Raw genomic sequence first — 23,394 nt, 5'->3', positions numbered from 1 at the left:
TTTGCTAATTGCATGCAGCCTGCTGTGTAGTAATTGCAGTAATCACTGTCATAGCAACCCAGTACTATAAATTGCTGACTCATGTAGGTGTGGCCCTTTCAGCTTTCCAAGATGGAGATTATTCTTGTTTGGTGTGGGCATCATTGTTTAAGACAGAAGGTTGGTATAGTTCTTATAACAGAAGCCGGGGTGTATCCAGAGATTTACATTTTGTACTCAGACCTAATGTTGCTGCTTCCAGTACCCACTGGTCAGTGTAGAAATGGACTCACCCCTCAAAATGCTACCCCAAGATACATGGAAAGATGTACTTTCTTTTCAACTGTTACAATTAACTGCCATACAAAGCTAGTTATAGAGATGTATTCCTTTGGCACAATAATTGTTTGTGAACTGCTATACTGTGAATATTCATTTACACAGTTCTAAACATTTTGTGCTTTTTTAGTGTTGACATTAGCACAAGCTGCTCAGAAAAACTGGACACATGTCAGTACAGTGGGTATGCTTACCTACATCCTTGGTAGACCCTGCACACACAGGTATATTCTACATTTGGGTAGGGTTGCAGAAGTACAGAGAGCATAAGTAGTATTGTGTGGATTTTATCTTGCTGGACTTACAGGGTTGCTGTGTACATGTTAGTTTATCAAAGCATGTAATCTGTCTGCATAATTCCCAACTGTGGACCTATCAACATGATAGCCAGAGAATAGCCTGTTATTTTTGTCTGTGCACCACACAGGTCTTTTCAGCAATAGAGCAATGGCATTCTTATAGTTGGTTGCTACCAGTACATGGCTACATCCATTTGCATTTCAGTGTTTTATTCCTACATAAGGGTATGCTTCCAAAACTCCTTCCAAAGCTATTTGCACAGTGTGTAACAGCAGAAAGGCTAATATGCCTCTGTGTTTCTGCCTCTGCCAGACCTCTCAACCAATCAGGTACATATTTGAACAGAATCAGGGAAAAATCAAGAAAAACTCTGGGGCAATCAGGTACACCTCTAAAATATTAGTGCTATTAAGTTGAAACATTGAGAGAATCAGAGCATATGAATTAATACACTTTTCTGAAGTAAAAGAAGTGTATAACTCTTAATTATTGTCATTATTCATTATGTGTAATTCACCACCTTTCTGTCCAAAGTCAGTTGTTTTAGGAGGAATTCAGAGGGACAGAGCTAAAATTTGGGTCAAAATCAGGGACATCCCTGAATATTAGGTACAGTTGAGAGGTATGGCCTCTGCCCTAAACAGATATGCTGGTGTTTGTCCTGCTGAGATACTGTGTGGGGTTGTAAGGTGATGGTGTAACATTATTTCCTGCTAGAATGGCTGCTTCTCTTATCACAGTCATGTAATGTAATCCCACAACAACTGTTGGTTAACATCCACAGAACAAGTTGCGTGGTATGGTATTCCTACTTTTCCTTTACATTCACTCATTCTGATGCATGATATAATTAGTTAAGCACCAAATTGATGTATATCTACTGTGGCTTAGTGGTTCTTCATGTTGTGTAGTGTGTGCAAGGTCCGGGGTTCAAGACGTACAGAGGTGTTTTATTTTGCTCCTGAGCAGAACAAGGGCCCTCACATACAGAGTGACTAAGGTACTTTTAAGCAGTTGTAAGCAGGTTTGCATGGGTTTTCGTAATGCTTAGCATTGCTTAGTCAAATGTAAACAAGCGCAAACCCACTCACTACTGCTTAATAGTGCTTACTCCCACTCACCCCTGTGATAATTTCTTTGAAAGAAAAGAAAAATGGGGAGATAGGAAAGTGGTTAAAAGGGGCACAAAGAGGGAAAGACAGCATGGAAAATAGCTCAGGATGTGCAGGACGGGTGTAGGGAAGGTCCATAGCTGCCCATTTCTTCAGCAGCAACAGCTGTGCATATGCAATAAATTTGGAGGTAGATATGAACCCTTCAACCCCTGAGAGAGGAGTGAGGACAACAAAGTATGTTGTAATGCCAATTAAATAACATTTCATGTGTCCATTGGACATTTGTGCAAAATGGGCAGTTATGTATGGGGCGTAATTTTTTTTTTTTGGGAGCAGATTGCCCTTTTTTTTTCAGGTGAGAGTGGAATGTGGGGTAGGTGAAGTAGGTATATTTGGGGAGGTAGGTTGGGGAGGTAAACAGACAAGACAAGCAAAATACATACAGGAGCAGTATATGACATGTGGTGGGTGAACACCTTTGACGGGGAGGGTTGTTTGGAAATCGCAAGCCCATGAGCCCCCAGATGGAAACAGTGGGACTGAGGTCCCCACCCATGAGCAGTCATCACTGCACCTTCACAGCCCAGAGGGTGGCTGTGCTGGGGACTGTGTAGGAGGGGCAGGCTGACCTGAGAGTTGTGCCACTCGGGCCTCATGCTGGCATGGACGTCCTGCAACAGAACGTTTAATCTCTCTACGCACCACAGCCCAGACCATTCGAAGGGTGATAGATGCCCCTCTGCCCACACTTGTACGGGGGGGCCGAGCCCCATCCCCTGCAGCGCTTCCACCCAAAGGTGGCACAGGGCCAATGGAGGAAGAGGTCCCCGGCTGGGCACCAGATCTGCTGGTGCCAGGTGCCATGGCCGGCTGAGGTGGGACAGGTGGGTCCGCTGGGACCGGCCTTCCCATGCAAACTATGTTTTGGAGAGTTTAATAAAGATATGAGTTAGTAACAGTCAACAACATTCCCAATTAGTTATAACAGCATGCAGAAGTATTCCCATTAAACCAACACACCAGATTTTCAACAGTTGAAAAGAAAGCATAATACATGCATATATAGAACAATAGTGGACATTACAACAGCATGCAGGTTTAATTGATGGCAACAGGCCACCAATATTGTGGTATTTTAACAGGGCACATGCATAGAAATAAATGCAAATATTTATAAACCAATAGGACATATGTCCCAACAACTGTTTTGAGATTAGACATACCGATCGAGATGTGGAATTGCATTTTTTATGCATATACAGTAGGGTGGAAAAGATAGCTCAATTAACAACTTATATATCCTTCTAGTTTTCACTACATTCCTATTAACTGTAGTTATATGTCCCTTACATGTATTATTACACTACCCAATGTCCTTATGTTGTGCAATTGGATTTTGCTAGATCATTATATACATGAGCTGTATCTTACATACAAACTGTCCAAGATGCAGATGTTACTGCAATATATTTTGAGAATTGCTCACACACACTACTGCTAAGATGGTACACTGACAGATCTACTTTCATATAATTATCTAGATATATTCAGGTGAAAGTATCAGTTGTATGTTAACAGCTCCCTACATTTCTGGCAGCACACTGACATTTCTGGGGAACACAATACCAAGCTACTCATGTGTCATATTAACCTGTACATGCTGGGCATGAACCAACAGTTGAGGGCTGTAAATATGCATAAAAGCTACTGGCACTCCCTTCATCCACATTATATGGGCCTACCCAAGTGTGGATTAACACTGCTTAATACAACAATACTATTTGTAGAATGCAACAGTACAACAACATATCAAAGAAAATTACACAGATGCACTCCAGGAATTATACATTTATTTATTGGGTTAAATGACTTTTTGAAGGCTCTCTCATTTATTTTATATAGCAGTACATGCAGAATAATTACTAACCTGCCTCATGATGCAACCTTTGCAGTCTGTCTTCATGGGCTTGCAGGTTCATAGCCCGGTCACCTGCAGCTGTGAAGTAAATGCAGTGATATTGAGAAATACCTATCCGTAGTATAGACAAGCATGGCAATTCTTAACTACTTAATACAATGGCTACTTACTCAGTACTGAGGCATTAGGCATCATACGGGATTCCTGGATCCACTGGTCCAGTTCATCACTCCTACGCCGCTTCAGGTCAGAATGATGTGCCTGACCTGCTTACCAGTCCGAGGAACACCAGTGGCACTGGTGAGATCATGGGCAAGATGGTTCCAGACCTCCATTTTATATTCGGTACCCTGGTACTGGCCCTGCAGAAGTCTTTCATCATGTTTGTGGACAAGGAGCCAAACCATAATTTTGGACTCCTGGATGCCCCAGCGTTACGCTCTAAATCAAGTGCCTTCACCCACACCAGCCATGCTGACTGCAGAAGGAAGCTACAACCAGTTATAGCACATATTACCACCTGTGGAGCTTAAATATGCCTCATTTCCTGCACTTATTTATGATTGGCCAGTTTTGAAAACACTCAGCTGTGGGCACACCTGCTTAGCTGATGTTGGCAATGTTAAAAATCCCTTTGATAGATATGTCTCTGTTGAAAGTGCATGTTTGTGAAATGCTGTCATGGCTTAGTGGTTAAGTACTGTGACTATAGTGCACAGTATCCTGATTTTGAGCCCTGTCACTGCTTTTTATTTTCCTGCTGGGCAGACCTGACTGGTTAAGGAACAGCAAAGCAGGTGTGAGCATGTTTAACCGACTTTGCTCGACTTTGCCCAACATTGCCCAACATTGCTCAACGTTGCCCAACATTGCACTTGTTAGCACGGTGTGCAGCTGCACGCAAAATGCGCTTGGCTAGCGCAGTGTGCAGCTACACGCAATTGTATTTAAATATGCTGAATACTGGTAAAATGTGCTTAGCAGTGCTTCAAATTGCTTAAAATAGGGTACTCATGCCTCAGAATGCATAAACATTTCACCTTCATATATATAATTCATGCACTACTACATTTAACATTTCAATGCTTTTTACAAAACTTATACATAAAAAATGTCAGGAAATATTTTTGTATACAGATTTCCCACAGAAAATGGAACGTGCAGTAGTGGGACTCGAACCGGGAATGCCTCCTCTTTGTGCAAAGGCTCTAACCACTATGGTATTGCTAAGTGGATTAATTATCCTCTTCTGGTGTCTAAGCTGCTAACTGTAGCTAAGCAATGGGAAAACCCGGCCAAACCCGTGCAACTACAAGCAGCTATATCGGAAGAAAAAAAAATTCTTTTAATTTTCTATTTTGTAAGTAGTTTAACATATGGGGGGAGTATAGTGTTACATTGTACACATGTGAGTGGACTCGCTCATGTCAATGGAAGTTGCGGCATTTCTTCATTGAAGGGGTGTGGATTTTTGGACTGTTCAGCAGTCCGACACACCCCCTACACTCGTCCACTCTCTGTGTAAGCTTTAGAGTTGAGGCAGTGCACCCTCATTAATTTGCATGGTGCGTTGCCGTCATACTCTTACACTGGCGCTTCCGTGTAAGACTAATCTAGTCTTACATGGAAGATTAGTAAATCTGGGGGATTATTTAAGAAAAGTAAGTGTTTTTTTTTTTAAATAATGTAATTGTATAATAGCAATAACCGACTCTGTGGTTCTGGCATATTGAAGATTTACCCACGGTTGACTTTGTTTAATCACTCGGGCTTCACCCTCATGATTAAACCACACCAACAGTGGGTAAATCTTCAATATACCACACCACTTTGTTGGTTATTGCTTTATTCAATCATACCACTCAATCTCTTTGCTTAAGATTTCTAGACAAAGCCAGCGATAATGTGGAACAGTGACCTAAAATTAGGGGCAAATTTTAAATATAACTCTAATTCACTGGAAAAATTAATACAGCAAAAGGTTTTCCATTAATATGAATTTTTTGAGCAAGAAGAAGTGTAAAAATGTCATGTCTGGCTTTATTAACTAATGACAATCCTCAGTGAAGTATCAGAAAATCAAACATTTTTTTAAAGGACAGTAAAAAATATGAGGTAAAATCAGGAACAGTTGAGGGGTATGTATTCAATTAAAGGTTTGTAATACAATGCATTTAGTATGTGTTCTGCATCTTTAATTCCATAGTTGGAATATATGCCGTCAAAACAAGGCAGCTATACTTCTGATAGGGCAGTACTGTGGATATCAGTGAACAGTTCCAAAAACCCTAGCTACAACTTCTGGTTTTTCCTACTTCTAGACATTACAAAATTGGTGCTTTTCCCCTTTATTTAACTTTATACTGGTCTTTGATATTATATCACACAGGATGGGTGGAATACAGGTAATAAAGTGAAATGAGAAAACAGATAAAATATGTTCCTTACATATTATTTTTATTGATGAGTAAGTTGATGCGCACTACTATCCAAAGAATATGTTGCAGATGTAAGTTTCTCACGAGAGTTGCATTCATATAAAGGTACAGACAAGTGATGAGATGCCCTTTTACTTTGTCATAGACATGAACAAATACCTTTTGCTGGGCCAACATTGGTAGGTACATGAAAAGGTATTAAATCACATTTGTGTTCTACTGTATTTCTGTTTTCTGTTAGTAGACCAGCACAGCATTGCTCTACTAACTTTGGCAGCATCAGCTTTTACAAAGTCACTGATAACATGTACTTATTATTACATAGGTTCATAGGAATACACTAGGCCAGTGACCAGCAGGGCATTTTAAACCTAGACATGCAATCTAACCCAGTTGTGTCCCTATGTATCATGGGCATTTATTAGGATGGGGCATGTTAGGAAGCTTCTAGAGGTTATGTGGGAGGTGGGTATGTCAGTTTGGGCATTTGTTCCATTACTTACTAGACCGAAGAAATAAAAAATGATAATAGCCAGATACTACATGTTCCTCATATAAAAGTAAAACATCAAACTCAGAAAAACGCATTATGCAAATAGCACAAACCAAAATATGCTTATAGTCTCTATGAACTAAATGGGGAGGGGTTGTCTTCTCTCAGTAACAGGGTCATTAAAGAAATCATGAATCATTTTAGTAAAATAATGTTTTTTCCTCATGCTAATGTTCAGTTTTCATTGACAACCAAAGTTAGGGAGCAGGATTTCCATATTTTTATTCCCTCCTTAGTGCATTCTCCTTCTCCAAGAAAGAACAGATTTATTTGCATACTTGAGAAATTGTACGGCATTATATTTGCTTGATGACAGAAGGAAACAATATCTGATCACTAAGCCCTTCAGCTTTCTACCTTATCTCCATCCTTTCCTTTCCTTTCATTCCCTTTCTGACTATCCCATGCCTTCCTAAATGTGTCTGTGGATTTCTTGCATACCAACCCTCTGTTAATCCATTACATAGGTCCACAGCCTTCTTTGTGAAGAAGTAGTTGTGGAGATCTGGGGAGAAGATAACACTTACCATCCCTTGCCTGTGAGTGCTCCTTTTCCACCTTTGCCCTTTCTATTCAGAATGACTCCTCACATTTTCCAAACATGATCTTTGCACCAGTATCTTATTCTCACTGTCTCTTCTGGTTTCACATGAAAAGAGTTCTAGTTCTTCTAGCCTCTGGTGACATTTCTTCCTCTCCGGTCTATGGATGATTTTGGTAGCTTTTCTCTGAATTCCTTAAGCAGCCTAGAATTACATACAATACTCGCTTTGTGGTCTGACCAAGGTCTTGCAGAGTGTAAGCATTACCTCTTTGCTTCACCCTGAGGCTATACCCCATCACTCAGTTTGCTGCTGTCATTGTTCTCTCACTCTCTTTCTAGTAGACCAGGCCAGTTGTCATCATAACCTCTAGATCCTTTTCCTCCTTTTTTGGCATCAATTTCGCTGCTCCTGGATGATACCTCTAAGTAGGTTGCTGTGACCCAAGTGTGGTACTTTGTACATCTTTCAACTGAGCATTTTCTGACCATTTGTTTAGCCTTTCCAAATTCTTCACTAGACCCTTCATATCTCCAACAGTGTTCTTGCTATACATTACCCTTCACAAATCTTTCAAACAAAAAAGGTACAGCAACTTTCCCTTTCCTGAGGAATTCCAATTGGCTTCAAAAAGACATACAGACTTTTTTGGGGTGTCTCTGGTGAACTGAATTGAACTTATACAAAATGATTCTAGTCCTTATATGCTCTGCCTTGCCCACAGTGTCAGTTGTTCTGTATTTTCTGCAGTAAACTCATCCCATTAAACCATGCAAGCCTTGGACAGAGAAGCTTTTCAGTATCTCAAAAGACCAAACATACACACACACACACACACACACACACACACACACACACACACACACACACACACACACATCACAATATATTAAGAGCATTGTCTCACACGCACGTCACAATATATTAACATGCACACGTGCGCGCACACACGTCACAATATATTAACACACACACGTGAGCATGCACACACACACACACACACACACACACACACACACACGTCACAATATATTAAGAGCATTGTCTCACATGCACACGTCACAATATATTAACACGCACGCGCGCCCATGAACACACATCACAATATATTAACACACACATGTGAGCATGCACACACACGTCACAATATATTAACACACACACGCACATACACACACATGTCACAATATATCAACACACACACACACACATGCATCACAATATATTAAGAGCATTGTCTCTCGCACACACACACACACACACACACACACACACACACACACACGTCGCAATATATTAACACACACACACACACACACACACACACACACACACACACACACACACACACACACTCATCACAGTATATTAAGAGCATTGTCTCACACACACACACACACACACACACACACACACACACACACACACACACACACACACACACACACACACACACATCACAATATATTAAGAGCATTGTCAAAAACAACATAACATTGTTATGTTAACCAAAACGTATTATTTGTCACTAACACTTATTTGGCATTTTATGGTAACAATCTACTGCAATGTGCTTATTGATTTTATATGCATTTATCAATTCACCTATAAGTTAGACAGCATTATCTTATGTCTGAAACAAGTGAAAATGATGTATTATTATCCCAACAATATAGGACAAATACCTCCACACTGTGTAAGAGAATTATGGGAAATGGAAAATGATTACACATTACTATAGTATGCCACACTTGCACAGGTCAAAAGTTTATTATATCATAAACTAACAGATAAAACACACTTCTCAACTGTCCATATTTTCACAGAATGTCCTGATTTTTTTGGCTCATATTTTAGTCTGTTCCTCATAAAATTTGTGTTTTTTGGCAAATGACTGAGAACTGAATTCACTAAACAAAGACATACCTTTGAGCATTAGACTTCATATCCTTCAGAACCTGCATGCTAACATAAATCCTGTTATTCTAGAAACTTTCTAAGCGTATAAGATCAATACTTAAACTCTGTACCTATTTTGGGCCTTTGTCCCTCAATTAATTAAGGCTTTGTCCAGATTTCCTGTGTTAAGATGTTAACAAAATGAATCTAAAAATAAAACTTATACCATCAGCACTTTAACTTCTGACCTTCTCTAAGAGCTGTTAATTAATCCTTTAAATTATTATAAGAATTTAGGGAAAGCTGAAGATGTTTATTCTGCTTCAGAAACAGACGAGATCCTTAATTCTGATACAGCTCTACTTATGAAAATAATACTTTTTTCAAACTATTACAATTGTACAGCAGTTAACGTTTTAAGAAGCAAGCAAATTATTCTGTTTAATAAGCTATACCTTACCTTTAAGTATATATATATATATATATATATATATATATATATATATATATATGTGTGTGTGTGTGTGTGTGTGTGTGTGTGTGTATGTATCTATATACACAAATCACATGTACAGAGACAGCAAATTTGATTGAATGTGTTTTTGGTTAACATATGTTTAGTTAGTGCAATTTAGTTGATAAAGCAGATGGTTGACAGGTGTGCAAGACAGCAAAATGTTTGGGGTTGGGTAATATACCCTTTCCCTGATGTTGAGTAATCTCAGTGTAGGTATATATCAGTAGCAGAGGTTTTGGGGGGAAGCAGAGGGGCTTGTTCCCCTGCAAAAAAAATATTTTTGTTGTGTGCATGTTTCTGTTTGCATGCTCAGCAATTATTCCTCGGTGCTTGTACACTAACTTGTCAACATTTACATTGCTAATGTTTTGTGTTCAACATTTTGAACATTGATATTTGGGTCTTTCGATAATTTTAAGTAGACTCATATGTATGTGTATACACACACACGCACATGTAATATATATATATATATATATATATATATATATATATATATATATATATATATATATATATATATATATATATGTACACACACACACACACACACACACACAAATAAAAAAATGCACACTTCCCTTAGCTTACACAGTCTATAAATGCAGAGGTGCATAGCAATGCATGGAATCTCACACCACTGAAATACATGCAGTCTGAATTTACAGACATCCAAATCCTAAGACAACCCAAATCATTGACCAAGCCTCAAAAACATAGCACTTACTTCACCCTCCTTAACCCACATGGAAAACTAAACTTGTACTGCATTCTGTATGAAGTCCATATCAACTATCCAACATGGAAAAAAAACAAACAAATAAGGAACTATTGATACCTGTCACTTTGTCAGCCCAACTGTCTGTTATTTTGTAAATAATTATATGTCATTTGAGAATATTAATATGATTTATATAGATGTGTGACAGAAGGAGATACTGCCAGCACAGCTCTCTGGAATTTTGTAAAGAGTTATATGTCATTTGTGAATATCAGCAGGATGCAATTGCTTGTGTTACCACTATATTAGAACTGTATGTCCTATTGCATAGATGTGTGCTGAATAGATATTTTTATACACTATTGTAGTTGTTTAGATGTATGTATTTTAACAGGAGATTAGCTTGTAAAACTTAAGAATAGTTGAGATTGAAGTACTTTATTGATGGGCCAATAACAAGGGATGTTATCTTTCAGTTTCAGTCAACAGGAGACAGGATGTCTTTACTCAGGGACTCTCTGTGTTGTTTTGTAAGTGTTTTATTGTTTTATGTCTTCTAGCAGTTGCAAACATCTGAAAGCTATATATTTTCATAGAGAGATGTTAAATGCTACCAGCTGCATTGGGGCTTTAGCCTAGGAACTGAAATCAGGTGACACAAAGTGATGGCATGCTGCAAGTATCCTATCAGTAATATTTTATATTAATTTAAGAACTCTCTGAAAGAGTGACAGGGCATTTTGTATTTTGTCATTGACCTAACAATAACATCCACTCACCACCTCTGTACTTGCCTTGCTGTAAGTAAGTTTTTAAGGCATAGTAACTCTTTTAGATTCAGATAGGAATATAGTAAAGTAGAGCTTAGATGTTTTCTTTATCTATGTGAGACCATCCTGCAATGTTGTTTTAAATATTTCCTGTGATTTTGAACTCTGATGTAACTGATTACTTACTGAGTATTGTCTTGTTCTTTTATTATTTATTATTAAATATATTTAAACCTATCATTGTGGCTGATATCTGTGAGACATATTTAAGCTCTGAGAGTACTTGCAAATTTATTTTGTGACATTATGCAGGCCATTCTTAATAGCCTGGTCCTTGGTCAAACTACCATTTGGATTTATAGCAACTTTACACACTAAGATTGGACAGCTTTTGCCAAGGGCCTTAAAGAGGCTGATAAAGAGCTGGCTGGTGTCAGTATAAACTACCTTATAGTCTGGGAAGAAGGGGGAATAACCAATAAACCTGTGCCAGCCTTTCCCAGGTGTGTGTGTGTGTGTGTGTGTGTGTGTGTGTGTGTGTGTGTGTGTGTGTGTGTGTGTGTCGGCTATGTGGGCAGGGACACGAAGCACTGGTTGGACAGAGAGCTTGCTGGAGGTCTTAGCTTGACCACTCAGCTGAAGTCTCAGCTCTATAGCTGTGTCAGTGGGGAGTCTTATTGGGGATCTGTAGAAAGAAGGAGAATCCAGCCCCAGACTGACTGTGATCTCTGTGTGCTCTTAAGGGAAATTGCACTTTACTGTGTGTGCAGTTATCCTCTCAGTATGTATGTTCCCCACTGTTGCCAGTGGTGAGGATTGAGGCTCCTTGATTACTGGGCCAGTATGGAGGAGTCAGAGTATCAAAGAAAAGCAAATAAAAAAAAAAAAATTATTGTCAAAAGTATTTACATAGGGGCCACATACTCAGTATTTCCTTATTTACCTTACTTTTGTATATCATGTTCGCAGCTGCATGAATGTGGCCAGAGTGAAACTGCACACAAAAGTGCTACAGCTGAGAGAATATATGCTGACTATAGTGCACATCAAAAAGGGGAACTCAATCAAACATACACAGCAAAAAAACTAAAAATGGAACTTGGCTAATGACATAATGACATGTTTCCCATAAATGCAATAATTTGTTGTGGAAGGTTGGATGCTCCCTATTTATAAAGCTGCCGGGACTAAAATTGAGTTAATTTAAAAATGACATTCCTTAGTCTCTTCCAGATTCTGTATTAACCCCAAATAACAAATTATCTGTTTTGCCACTTGCTTTATTGATGTTTTTGTGCACATGATGGGATTTGTATAACAGTCCACCTTGCTTTTTAAAGAAAACGTACACATCACATCTGAGTAGAACTATGTATGGGGAACTTGTAGCATAATATGCTGGTTTTGTTATGTTATATAATACGTAGCACATGTAAATGCCTTTCTAAACCTTATATCTAAAGCTTAAAGAAGGGACTTTACTGGAATTTTCAAGAAAACCGAAAGAGATCAGAGGCTGGAATCAGTCTCTCAGCCAAATTGCATGTTAGCAATAATGTGGATTCTAATTGCTAGCTCATATACTGACCTGACAGATAAGAAATTTGGGAACAGAATCTCAGGTCTGATTAAAGGTACACAGTATGCACCACAGTGTAATAAATAACAAAGTACAACATGCATTCTAACAATGCACTCAGTACTGTATAAGGGAAGTAGCATTACAAATTATAGGCAGGGTAAACAGTAGTGTAGCATTGATCATGCTTCTGTTTAATACAACATCAGGTGCTTTGTTGGGATTCAGCATTATACAGTAGCAGATGGGGTAGATTTAAACAATATTTTTATGGTACACTTTGCACCCTACAGCACAACAGTAAACGGTGCACTTGGGGTATATATGACAGAAAATACAGCATAACAGCCTTGCATCCTACATCACAGGAGCTTACATTGTGCTCAACCAGTTTTAAGAAGCACCAATGACAGGGAGCACAGTAGGGCAGCACCATCCGCCTAACACACAAGGAGTTAGGTAACATTTTGTGTGGTCCTAACAACACTAAATATTTCAACACAGCCTAACATATCTGTCTACACTGCTTAAAGGAACATGCCACAGAGCAGTGCAGATGATTCTGGTTAGGCTAACATGTAGAGATGTGCAAAGCAGCTTAGAAAGAAACAGGAATGCATTGTACTAGTTACTAATTCCTGTTTACCACTTGTTGCTTCACATCCTATTTTGACTTCACATTCCATATTTATCATCACGCAGCATAATTTTGAAGAATGCTAGTGCTCCATATTTGTTTTACTGTTGCCATGTTGTACACTACGTAAACATGCTGGTCCAGCTATGTAGCTGCAGTACTACAGACAGTGTTGTTACTGTATGAGTAGCCATCAACTTTCTGTGTGTCTGTGTGTGTGTGTGTGTGTGTGTGTGTGTGTGTGTGTGTGTGTGTGTGTGTGTGTGTGTGTGTGTGTGTGTGTGTTGATAAATGAAAAAAAAAAGAAATCTGTCGTATTATACATGACATAAAATGAAACTAAATCATTGTTCTTGTAGAGGGAGAACGCCTTTCTCCACCCCACCCACGGCACCATCATATCTATATATAATAAGTCCAACATAGCTCAACAATGTAAGCAAGGGAAAACATTTCTACCTATACCACCATATGATCTTTTTGCAAATGACTATGTACCCATATAACAGTGTATCCTAACAACACCCCTACACCCCACACCTCAAACCTCTAAACACAGCATACACAGAATCATACAATAGTGCAAGGAATGATATACTTACTGCCTGATCTGCACCATTATGTGATCACAAGTTATAACACACCTATGATTTTTATACAGGAATTTGACACCGAGGATCCCACAATGTGGAATATGACAAAAGGGCAAACAGAGTAGTGGGGTGAATCCATGCATGGATGTTATACCTCTCAACCTGCAGACATTGAAAAGAGGAACAAAGGTCCTTGAAAAGTAGTGACATCCAGCCAAAAATCTGGACATCTAGTCAGCATGGCAATTTGAACACCAAATAGTACATAACTTCCTGCTTCTAGAAGGAATGTGGGATACTACTCAAAAACAATTAAAAAAAATGAGAGCGAAAAAAATGATGGAAAAATATAAGCACATTATCAGAGAGACATTGTCTATGTAGACTTTAATGAACTGCACTGCACAATTCTACCTCAAAAAGGTAATTAATTTTTGTTTCTGAAAAAGGTGTGTGTTCTCTTTATTTAAATTACCGGTATCGTTAGTATTTTGGTCATGTAGTATGGTTTTCTGTATACTAGACAGCTTCAAAAATCACATGTGATGAGAGGGATTCAGAAAATTGTGTGAAGGAATTAGTCAAGCCTGAAAAAAGAGACACATATCAAAAATTAGGACATCATATACAGAGGTAAATCAGACCTAAAAATAAGAAGGTCCCTCCAAGATAGGGACACTTGAGAGGTTTGATGTATGTATATGCATGTATGAATGCATATGTGTTTGTCAGAGTGTGTCTGTGTATGTGTGCATGCATATATGAAATGAGGAGGATTAAAGCTATAAGCTATTAATGGCCTGCTTTGTATAGCTCAGAGTTTGACTCTTTCAGCCTCCATTTACCTTCTGTGTCATGTAACTAGACATTGCTTCCATGCTGAATCTGAAGAAGATCCATGTGAATCTGTGCTGTACCCCAGTTAACAAATATTGATAAATACTGATAAAGGGGTGTAATAAATGCCGTCAACATCCTCACCAAGTCAATGTTTTTATAACCATCTGATCTACATCATCAAACATTTATTACCACTTCAATCACTCAAATAGCATATTCATTTAGGGCAACTCAACCCCATTCACACTTAAGGAAATACAAGTTCACACTGCACACAGAAAAATACACAGTTAACCCACAAATAACTTTAGCCTCATACAACAAAGACATAGAGGTGAAATTGAATAAAATAAAATGAAAAATTACTATAACGGAATCAGCAAAAACAGAAAATCACAAATTCATTTTTTTATTTTTATTTTACATTTGTTGATAAATTCAAACAACTAATTAGGAAATGGTATAACCAGCAAAATAGACCAGAAATATAAAAACACTCTAGCTTACTTTACGTCCACACACAAAAAGTATTACTACTTGTCAAAAACTACTCAACAACTTCCTATAATTTTAAAAAGGTTAAAGGGTACTTCAGATAAAAAGTAGAAAATCAGACACAAGGCAACCATCCATGAAAGCCTTTGCAAATGAACTAACCACTGATCAGAACTATTGCATCTATTGGAAATACATGTATAATATTAACAAAATGTTCCAACAAAATCAGATATAAATGGTAACTGGATCATTTCTGGGTCTGGAGTGTGTGACATGAAGCCCCAGTTTTTGGGAAAAAAGCACTTAATCAATTTTGATTTGACAAATAAAGTTCAGGTGCACAAACTTTGTGTGAGATTTTGTTGGTGTGTGAGACCATCTCTTGTCAAGTTCCATAGTGTTTTCTTTTTTGTGATATGAACTATCTCCACTGTAGTATTTATAGTATTAGGGAAATAATTTCACATTTCCAGAATTCTCCAAATATGTCTTCTGTGTGGAGTCTGCATGTCCTCCCCGAGGTTGGGTGGGCATTCGAAAGACATGCGTAAATGGGCATGCCTTCATTGAAGGTTGAACATCGAGCTGGCACCTCGGTATTCGTGAAAATTTACTGCCAATCATTAGCGGACCAGAGTTCTGCTGTGGCGACCCCTAACCGGGAAAAGCCGAAAAACAACAACAACATAACATTCTATAAATAAATAAATACAGACACGCACACCTATATATCTCTGTCTGTCTAGCTACTTATCTATCCATCTATCTATCTATCTATCTATCTATCTATCTATCTATCTATCTATCTATCTATCTATCTATCTATCTATATGTATACATAACTCCTTCTCAGAAGCATGAGATTTGATTAATATGAGTCCCAGTACTTCAAAAATAAAGGTTACTGTTCCTCTTTTTAAGTACTTTTGCAGGGCGGCGGAAGCTGTGCCCTATGTGAAATAAACATAGTTAAACAAAGCCATTTGTCACTTTGCAGCCCTTGCCAGGGCTCTTAGCATCCCTTGTTCCAGGACTTAACCAAACTGGCTTTAAATAACTGGTGACCAAATGCTTGACCCCTTCCTCATCCCTGCCAGATTCTCAGGTGTTTAATACACTAAGTGGTGCTAGGCCACTGGCATAATGATTAGGATTAAACATCTTGTATTATCACAACCAGCTAAAGAAAACACTTATGTTCACTGACAGTTTGCATTATGTACAACTAATGCTCGACAATAAGTATATCTATTTTGTTAACCATCACAATAGTAAGGTATCTAGCAGGAAAACAAAATTGCACTGAGAATGGTTTATCATACTCTTGGTGTTTCATTAAGCAGTTACCATTAGTTTAGGACTGGGTTCATAACAAGCAGACTGACTGTTACAAAATTCAAATGTGAATCATTTCAGTGGCTTATTTACTGTTAGCCATGCTTATGCATTGGTGAGATTAAATCAGAGCACTACAAGTCAGTGAACTCATGCTACATAAATGAGGAAAATAAAAAATGAACCTCATGAAGTCACAGCCATAAAATGGAAATGTAATACACCAGATGTGCAAAACACCTAAAGCCAAATCAATCACAACTACCCAAAAAAGCTTTATTTACATACCACTAAGTGTCCCTTACATTTTTAAATCAATCTGAATTTCACTTCTGCTCTTCCATACATTAGCATTTTGCATGATTATATTGCCTCTTTGGTACAGTGTTCATTTAAATTCTTATATCCTTTAACTACAAAATCAGTTTTATTGCTTGTGTAATGGTGCAGACCTCCTCAACACCATACCACAGGTGGTGTTTCACTCACTACACCCCATTATTTAACTATATAAATTCTACTACGACACAAGAGTGGAGTAGCAGCCAACCAACCAACCTGAAATATCAGCTTTTTTTTCCATAGCCATTGCCCAATATTTTTGATTTCCTATAGTTGAATGTTCAGTTTTATGACTCCATTTCACATCAGAAGACTGATGAAAGGAAACACTATTAAAAGCTGATTAAATTATGCATATGTGAGGAACTGCAGGGTGAGAAAAAGAAACATATATATATATATATATATATATATATATATATATATATATATATATATATATAGGATCCAGACACATGCTCGAATAGTATATCTCTGAATCACAAAACATCGAACACGCATACACGAAAGTGTTTAACATCGAAAAGCACTTCCGTGTATGTGTGCCTGTTTCATACATTAGACTACAGTGTGGGTAAGGGAAAATTCCCTTTTCCCCACTGTAGTGCGATCTCAGAGTGAGAATATTAAAGTAGGGGGGTGTGGAGGGTGCAGGGGGAGTGAAGCCCCCCTGCAGAAACATAGATTTTTTTTTGAACTACACATACACCGAAGCGCTTTTCGATGTTAAGCGCTTTCATGTATGTGTGTTTGATGTTTTGTGATTCGGACATATGCTAGTCGAGCATGTGTCCTAGACCCATATATATCTATATATATATATATATATATATATATATATATATATATATATATATATATATATACACACACACACACACACACACACACACACACACACACACACACACACACACACACACACACACACACACACACACACACACATATTTTCCATTGCAAAATTATCTAGAATGGTTTCTCTCTGAACTGAGTTGAATAGTAACAAATGGTCTCTTAATGTAATCTGCAAATGCCAACATATTTGGCATGTGTATACAAGTATTTAACTTTCTTTTAGAATCAGCAGTAAGATAGAGCTCAATATTATCAAGGAAAGAGATAGTTTGTGGTTATAAAGTTCAAAGTGTTTGGAGGGTTTACGGAAAACAGAGTAAAACTCAGAAAAAGATAACATTAAAATCTTAACAGAGTAGCTGAATTTGCATCCCCTCCTTTATTTACACTTACATGAGTGCTTCCTTTGCCTACAGGATGCAGGAAGTTAGGTATATTCAGTGGCGGATCCAAGAATTTGCAAAAGGGGGTGGTGCAGTCTGGTCAGTTGAGTACCAGGGTGAGACTGGGAAGTGGGACACTGGGTTTGGTGGTTGTGGAAAGATTACCTTAAAAAGGTCTGAAGTGTGGAAAGACAGCAATATACATTCAGTTCCAGATGATGTTGCTCTGGATGTGGTAGTAGAAACAGGTATTTCCTTTACAGCACACAGTACACGTACAGATAGTACAAGTATTTTCAATGCTTGCCTGGAAGAGATGATTGGTTACCTATACCAAGCCACAGTCTCCTTCCATGGCATAGTGGGCATATGCACTGTTATGAACTTGGAAAGTATCCCACTGAAGGTGAAAACAGCCATGGAGAAATATTTAGTTTTTTAAAATTAAATAATGACTTATGTGGAAACAGAGAAGTTCAGTTAAGTTTAAGTATCACAGTAAGCAAGGAAGTAGATGTCATGTAAAAATCACAAAAAAGCAAATAGTTTAGTCACGAGCAGAGTCTAAAAATATTGTAACCACTGTAGCATTTTAGAAAGGATTGTAAGTCAAAACCAACTTTGTTATGCAATATATAATATAAACTACAGGCACAGATGTTTGCATAAATTAGTAAAACCTACATTTAAATGATGTACCAAATAACTAAACTGCTAAAACATTCCTAAGCAGACCATATTTTTGGAAAGTTTACTGTTCTTACAATGATTTTAAGCACAATTAATTTTCTTTAGGAAGTCTTTTAATAACAAAAGTCCTACTGTACCTTGACTGTTCTTTCAACAAGTTCTATACTAGTTGTGGGAGGGGGAGGCAATGCCTGTCTCCAGGAGTTCAGAAATGTCAATATTGGCTGTCTTCTTTCTCAAATCAAAGTCCATTGAAAGTAAATAAAAGGCAAGGAAAGGAAAAAGCCTGTTTTGAGAGAAGAAAGATGGAAAGTAAAGGAAGAAGCGTGTTTCAAGAAAGAGTACGAGAGAGAGAAAAACAGGAACGGAAGAAGCATGATTTGGGAGAGAGTTCAAGAGAGAAAGGCGGAAAGAAGTGTGTTTCAAGAGAGAGAAGTTTCAGCTAAAAAGATGGAAAGGAAAGCAACAGGAGTGTTTATAGTGACAAAGACAGAAAAGAAGTGCATCTGGAGAAAAAGTATTGTAAATAAGATTATTATGAGAGTAAATTGTTGTTTCTCAGTTAGGACTTGGGGAATTGTACGTATAACATTCGTTAGAAATATACAGGAGTGTGAGCTAGGCATGCTAGAAGAAAAACAGATCTGTTTGTTAGCTTAAGGTTAGGGAACTACATGATGGCATTCCACCACTACCATAAATTATGCAATTGAGTTTCCCACATTTGGGGAAATCATAGGAGTCAACCATACTAAATGTTCAGTGATTCAGGCAACAGAAGTAGAAAGGGCTGTCACCAAGCTTAAGGGGCCTATAACAAGGAAGGTAACAAGAGATCCTGTAGAGATATTATAAATATTTCAAACATTTTATGAAAGTTTGTTTAAAGTGGAAAAATATGGAAATCAAGAAAAGATAAAAATGGAATTGTTTATGGAAGAAATAAATATGCCAATGTTAGAAGCAGATAAGGCTCAATTACTAACAGGATAGGAGGAGATGAGATTAAAATGGTGATGTATAACCAAGCTACAGAAAACTCTCCAGGAACAGATGGTATTCCTGTGGAAGTTTGGAAGCTAAGAGGGGAAAAAACTGTTAAAGATATGGAGGGTTTTGTTTTAACAGTATTTTAAGGGGAGGAGAAATACCAGCATCCTGGAAGAAAGCAGTGGTATATGTAATATCTAAATAGGGTAAAGATCCATCAGAACCAGCTTCATACAGGCCCATTTCAATACTAAACCATGACTATGAAGTGTTTATGTCTATAATGGCTAAAGGAATGGCAAAAATTATGCCAGAATTAATAGATATGGATTGATGTGGTTTTGTGGAGGGGAGACAAACATTTGACAACATTAACAGAACATTGATGATCCAGTGGGAAGCAGAATGTAAGAAAATACCACTGTTGTTGGTGGGTCTTTCTGCAGGGAAAGCATTTCACAGAGTAAGCTGTGACTTTATGAGCAGTGCAATGGAATCGTTTGCATTTCCTGATAAAATTATAAGTTTGATTAGGAGTATATATGAGGGATTGGAGGTGAATATTAAAGTGGGTGGGGTCCTCTCTGATAATTTCTGCTTGAGCAGAGGAACACGGCAGGGGTGTCCTCTTTCCCCTTTGTTATTTGCATTATATTTAGAACCACTGACAAAGAAAATAAGGGACTCAGAAATTCAAGGATATAATTTGCATGGTTTGTCAAAAGCCAGCTCTATTTGCAGATGATATTATTTTATACCTGACAAAACCAGAAAGGGACATTATAGTGTTGTGCAGCATTTTGAGAAGGTTTCAAATCTTTTCAGGATACAAAATTAATGAAGCTAAAACAAAAGCAATAGCAGTAAATTGCATGCCCATACTCAAATTGGTTCAGCAATATCCACACTTAAGGGGACGTGATAAAATGAAGCATTTAGGAGTGTGGATAAAAAAATTCTGGTGTGGCAGCTAAGGATATGTGGGAAGAGAATAAAAAATGATACAAAAACTGAGAAAATCAAAGCTCTGTTATATGGATATGGATAGTACGATGCAAGCAGTTAAATGTTTTTAGTCCCTTTAGTCTTATACGCAGGCCTGGCATATTTTTATCAACCAGAGGAGAAGTTGTAGATAGCAATTAACAGAGAGATGAAGGATTTTATCTGGAAGGGCAAGATGGTAAGAGTTAAGTGGGATAAGATGATTCTTCCAATAGAACAAGGCAGATTGGGATTACCCGATTTGAAGGGATATTTCAGAGCTACACAGTTAAGACTGCTATACATAACACAAGGAGAAGCCTATAATTCAAAGTGGATGATGATGAAACGGGGGGAAGCTCAAAAAAGAAAGACTGATATTTTGGATGCAGACCTTTAAGGAGAATAACAATAATCATACAGAATGTTATATTCATAAAGTAGAGGGAAGTATTCTAAGAACTAAGCCAAGATTGGAATGGAGAAAGGAGATTCTGCTGATAGGGATGACTGCAACTAGGGATGTAGACAACAGGCAAGAGGGTGGCTGGAATTTATTGGAGTAAACTGGCAAAAGAACCAATGTATAGGGAGAAAATAACTAGGAAAGGTAATAGAATGGGAAGATGCCAAGAATTTGCACTACAGGTTAGAGATCACCTTCCATATCAAGGATCAATATTAGAGTATAGGCAAAGAGAAAAATTAGGGGGTCCTAAACAAAAGACAAGCACTGGTAGAGTTTTTAGTAGTATCTGGAACAGAAGCTGCCATTAAAAAGAATAATTAATAGAACATATAAAATATTGCATGATAACTATAAGAATCAATCACAAGAGGTTAGAAAGGATTGGGAAGAGAGATTGGATAAGCAATTCACAAAGAAACAATGGGAGGATATATAAATGTCTCCCAAATATGCAACAAAATCTAAAAGATTTAGGATTTTTGCTTGGAAATGGTTACATCAATATTTTTATACCCCAAGTAGACTCCAGAGAATTTTTCCTCAGGTAGACAGCAAATGTTGGAGGTGTGAAGAGGAAGAAAGAGGTAATTGGGAGCATATTTTCTGGGACTGCAATGAGTTGGCAGACTTTAATGACTCCCTGCAGGCTGTACTGTCTGAGATGCTGGGTAGGCAGATTGGTATGATGAGGGAAGATGATTTTCCTAAGCTATGATACAGAATCAAAACTGCCTAAACTTGCTAAGGCCTTGCTGAGTCCAATTATGGTGGCTGCCAAAAACACAATTACCAGAAAACGGAAATCAAAATCTAAACCAACTGTACTAGAAGTAGTGAATATTGTAACAGAGATAAAACTGGAAATGAGATCTTTAGAAAAGGGTAGGAGCAAATTACATAGGAAAAAAATGGGAATCATGGGAACAATGCATACATGGAGGAATGGGTTTTAAAAAACAGGACTTAAATGAGATATGTAATGTTTGACTAAAAATGAGTAGATTATAAGTGACTTATAATGTTTGCAACTGGGAGTGTGTCAGTATGGTTTGTGATGTAAAATGGTTGCAAGTAGGAGTGTGCTGGTGTGTTTTTTCATGTATATAAATGTATGATTGACTAAATCATTAAGTGGTGGTTTAATAAAGATGTTTCTTGTCTAAAAAAAGAAAAGGCAGGAATTGAATAGTTTATGTAATGTTGTTTAGGGTATATGATATATAGCAATATATGTGAAGTATAATGTTTGTAAATGTGAACTTGTTAATGCAGTTGGATTAAATGTAAATTTGCCTATGTCACAAGATGATGTTAAAAAAGCCGTTGAAATTCCTGAAATGCTACACATCACACTAGCAAAGCAAATTATTGAAAATAGCAGTGGAAAATTCTGAAAATAATTCAAAACTGAGGATCACTCAGAAACATTTCTGTAAGCATACACATCTGATTTCCCATTCCTTAAGTCAGTGATTTTATGAAAATATGTGCCTTATTTATTTTGCAATTAGTTGATAATGACACCAACTTTGAACTTCTGGCAAAAATAAAACTCTGACAGCTGTTAAAAAAAATCTGAAAATTCACAATGGAATAACACTACAGTAAAAAAATCATGTCTAAAGGAAAACATATTTCCTCCACATAGTATTTAAAGCAATAACTATTTTAAAATGAATATTAAAGAAACATAGTAACAGCATGTTTGTCAAAAGTCATGGTGACAGTAAAGTTCATTAGACACTGAGAGCTGTTCCTAAAATTACACTTCTCCCCTACAATATCTCTGACAGGGATTGCCAAATATATGAAGGTCTTGGTTGCAGTGGATCACCCAAGCAAACTGAAATGCTCTTAAGAAAAAAATGCAGTAGTGTAATCACCATCCCTTAAATGCAGTTGTTTTGCTGCAGGTAACAAAACCCTTGTTACAACTTTAGCATTTCTACACTTACTGAAGAATACAGCACAGATATGGATACAGCTGAATCAGTGAATAACTCTCAACTTCTTTGCTCAAGAATTTTGATCAAAGGCAATAATAATAGGGGAGGAAAGAGAGGTCCAAAATTAAGGGCATGTTTTTTTTCTAAATATCACTGTAA

General features: G+C 37.5%; 1 non-coding gene across 1 annotated transcript; it reads right to left on the bottom strand.

Annotated features, from left to right (window-relative positions):
• Positions 1–19,509: 19,509 nt before the first annotated feature.
• On the bottom strand, positions 19,510–19,675 carry LOC122796078. The gene has a single exon (XR_006363916.1). It is a non-coding gene; the product is annotated as a U1 spliceosomal RNA (small nuclear RNA).
• Positions 19,676–23,394: the final 3,719 nt, after the last annotated feature.

The sequence above is a fragment of the Protopterus annectens genome, chromosome 2.part2, assembly GCF_019279795.1.
Source record: "Protopterus annectens isolate FY-2018-M chromosome 2.part2, PAN1.0, whole genome shotgun sequence".
Taxonomy (NCBI): Eukaryota; Metazoa; Chordata; order Ceratodontiformes; family Protopteridae; genus Protopterus; species Protopterus annectens.
Note: the sequence above shows the minus strand (reverse complement) of the source record. Positions and strands in the feature narration are given on the sequence as shown.